The 4,087-nt window shown below is 35.1% G+C and overlaps 1 long non-coding RNA gene across 1 annotated transcript; it reads left to right on the top strand.

Annotated features, from left to right (window-relative positions):
* The first annotated feature begins 1,592 nt into the window (after window positions 1-1,592).
* On the top strand, window positions 1,593-3,644 carry LOC113071040 (uncharacterized). The gene is made up of 3 exons (XR_003280020.1): window positions 1,593-1,824; window positions 2,715-2,844; window positions 3,410-3,644. It is a non-coding gene; the product is annotated as an uncharacterized LOC113071040 (long non-coding RNA).
* The last annotated feature ends 443 nt before the right edge of the window (window positions 3,645-4,087 follow it).

Here is a 4,087-nt window from a genome sequence, read left to right as displayed (position 1 = left end):
ATTTTAACAAGTGCAGTTTCTGTGCTATGGTGGGGCCTAAAACCTGACTGAAATTCTTCATACAGATCATTTTTGTGCAGGAAGGTGCTCAATTGAGCAGACACAACTTTTTCTAAAATTTTAGACATAAATGGAAGATTTGAAATAGGCCTATAATTTGCCAGTACACTAGGATCTAGTTTTGGTTTCTTAATAAGAGGCTTGATAACCGCCAGCTTGAATGGTTTTGGGACGTGACCTAAAGATAACGACGAGTTTATGATATTGAGAAGCGTTTCTTCTGCTACAGGTAACAGCTCTTTCAGTAATTTAGTGGGTACAGGATCTAATAAACATGTTGTTGGTTTAGATACAGTGATAAGTTTATTTAGCTCTTCCTGTCCTATGGTTGTAAAGCACTGCAGTTTATCTTTGGGTGCGATGGATGAAACTGAAGTGTTAGATGCTGTAGAATCTACATTCGCTATTGTATTTCTAATGTTATCTATTTTATCAGTGAAGAAATTCATAAAGTCATTACTATTTAACGTTGGTGGAATATTTGAATCAGGTGGTGTCTGGTAATTTGTTGACTTAGCCACTGTGCTAAATAAAAACCTTGGATTGTTTTGGTTATCTACTCAGAAAGTAGAAATGAAATGACATTCATTACAAGATGATTAGTTAAAACATTTCAAATACACCTGCAGAATATGTTTTCTAGTCATTTTCGCCATTGAGGATTTCTTAAAAATAGTGTGTAAAAATCTTGTCTCGTCTCATCTCGTGAGATACCCGTCTCGTCACACCCCTAATATATACAGGTGCTGGTCATATAATCATCAATAAGTTGATTTATTTCACTAATTTCATTCAAAAAGTGAAACTTATATTATATTCATTCATTACACACAGACTGATATATTTCAAATGTGCCAAAGCTACCAGTACCTGGTTTAAGGACCATGGTGTCCCTGTTCTTAATTGGCCAGCAAACTCGCCTGACCTTAACCCCAGAGAGAATCTATGTGTTATTGTGAAGAGGAAGATGTGATATGCCAGACCCAAGAATGCAGAAGAGCTGAAGGCCACTATCAGAGACACCTGGTCTCTCATAACACCTGAGCAGTGCCACAGACTGATCGACTCCATGCCACGCTGCATTGCTGCAGTCATTCAGACAAAAGAGACACAACTCAGTACTGAGTGCTGTACATGCTCATACTTTTCATCTTCATACTTTTCAGTTGGCCAAGTTTTGTATTGGTCTTAAGTGAAATTCTAATTTTCGGAGATACTGAATTTGTTATCAGTTATAATCATCAAAATGAAAAGAAATAAACATTTGAAATATATCAGTCTGTGTGTAATGAATGAATATAATATACAAGTTTCACTTTTTGAACGAAATTAATGAAATAAATAAACTTTTTGATGATATTCTAATTATATGACCAGCCTTTATATATAAATGGGTTATTAATTATAGCAAATTATGCTGTGTATCAGTTATTTAAAAATCAAGTTAATTATCTTATTGCCATGGTTCAAATCCTTCTTTCTTTTGTATACTCTAAAGATTTTTTTAAAAAAGATAAAGCACCTCTGCCTTTTCAAGGATTTTTATAATGTACATAACACATTGATATTTCAGATACCTGGTCACATTGGATGAACTACAGAGGAGGTGCTCTCCTCCAGAGAGTTACTCAGCAAACACTGTTGTGGCTTATCTACGGAAGGCCAAGGGACAAAAAACGAAAATCACAGAGAAGTTGGCAGAGTTGGAGGTGAACCCCTCAAAGCGCACAAAGTTCACTTCACAGTGCTCCAAACTTTGTGAAGGTAAAAATATAGTAGTAGTAATAACTCTAAAGGGAATTCTGAGACCAGTATCCTTGTTTTGTGGTTTTGAATCATAAGTTTATTTATTATAGTAAAATTTTCTAACAATATAACTTCCACTGAAATTCCACATTACTTACAACTGTATTGTTATACAGTTATATAAATGTACAAATAAAAAGTAAATATAATCGTAGACAAGTTGTTTTGCCACTATGGGCAAGTTTTATGGTGTTCAGTTTTACCAAAATATGTCAATATATTATGTTAATAGCCTGATTTGCTGTTTTACTACCAGTTTTGGAATATACACTCACTGTCCACTTTAATAGGAACTCCTGTACACCATGTCCTTCATAGAATCATACAAGCAGCCAATCATATGGCAACTGCACCCTGCATAAAATCATACAGATACAGGTCAAAAGCACATCAATCATCAGAATGGGGAAAATGTGATCTGTAACTTTTACAGTTTCTGTGCCTCAGATTAGGCATTTGCACCCCCATAATTATTGCTTACTTAATATTTTTTGTAACATTCTGTGCAAACTCAGAGACTTTTGTGTGAGAAACATCCCAGTATATCAGCAGGATCTGAAATATGGCACCAACAACCATGCCACGGTTATGGTGTTGTTGATTCTGATAGTTGATGTGAACATCATTAACCAGAGCTCTTGGAATGTATCTGCATGTTGTTGTTATGTTTACATTATGCTGCTGCCGTGATTGGCTAATTAGATAACTGCTTGAATATACAGGTAGTCTTAATACAGTGGACGATGAGTGTATCCACATACTTCATCTTTTGTTATTTTTTTTTTGTACTACTTATAAGTTGGACATTATTACAAATAATTTTGCTGTTGTTTTTATTTGTATTTTAGATGAATGCAAGGATCTGGCTGGGGACATAATGTTCCTTGCCGCAAAATTCATCCCCCAGAAAAGGGTGGGTGAAGCCTTGCTTAAAGAAGGGAATGTCCATGCAACTATGGTCAAAACCGAAGACTGCAGGTAATTTAATAACAATTTACTACTACACTTGATGTTAAAGGGATAGTTCACCAAAAAATAAAAATTCTGTAATTAATTACTCAGCCTCATGTCGTTCCAAACCTCAGAACACAAATTATTTGAAACAAAAGATTTGTAAAGATTTGAAGCTTCATGAAACTGTGTTTTGAAATCACCATCACTAAATATTGATTAATAAAGTCATTATTTTGTCATTTTTGGCACACAAAAAGTATTTTTGTTCACTTCATAACATTAAGGTTGAACCACCGTAGTCACAAGACCTGTTTTATAAATGTCTTTAGTACCTTTCTGGGCATCTGAAAGTGTTAATTGTCTTGCTGGCAATGGAGGCCTCACTGAGCCATTGGATTTGATCAAAAATATCTTAATTTGTGTTCTGAAGATGAATGAAGATCTTATGGGTGTAGAACGACATGAGGGCGAGTAATAAATGTCGATTTTTTTTTATTATTATTTTTTGGGTGAACTTACCCTTTAACTTAATGATTCAATGATCAGTTGAACTGGAAAAATAAATAGCTTTTTGTATTTTTTATTGCAGGAAGACTTTGAAAGATTTAAAGGCTGCTCTAGAGAACAATTGGGACACATTTGACCTGGCAACACATGGTCTTGGTCCTGCCGTAATAAATGGCACTTTTTCGTTGATAGATGCGTGTCTTAAGGAAAAGATGAGAGCACTGAAAAAAAAGACTCCACAGATGAGTAAGGTTTACTTGTATTGTTTCAAACTCTTGTTTCTCGATGTTCAGCTGTACAAAAAAAAAAAACATTACAAAGAATTGTGTTTTTATTTTTATTTTTTTATCTTAATTACTTACAATTCATATTTGTTCCTTCAATTTGTTCTTATACAAAGTATCTGTACAACACTCATTGAAAAAAGACAGTAGCAGCAAGAGGAAAAAAACAAACAAACAAACAAACAAAAAAACATTCTGGCTAGGCAAAGCAAATAGTGATTGCACCTGGAAGATTAGTGTGTCTAGTAAGGGCTTGATTAGGTTCAAGTGTGTATAATTAGGGTTGAAGCTAACAGGGGCGTTACACAAGATCCCGGGCCCTATGCATAGGCAGTCCTGATGGGCCCCCATGCCCCCCACCCATGAAAATATCCAGGTAAAAATATATATATTTCAGATTCATACTTTTCAAGGGCCCTCTCTTCCTTTGGGGCCCTGGTAATCAGTACTGGTTTTACCCCCAGTCCGACCCTGGG

This window comes from Carassius auratus, unplaced genomic scaffold, assembly GCF_003368295.1.
Source record: "Carassius auratus strain Wakin unplaced genomic scaffold, ASM336829v1 scaf_tig00005797, whole genome shotgun sequence".
NCBI lineage: Eukaryota > Metazoa > Chordata > Actinopteri > Cypriniformes > Cyprinidae > Carassius > Carassius auratus.
This window is presented reverse-complemented; position numbering and strand designations above follow the sequence as displayed.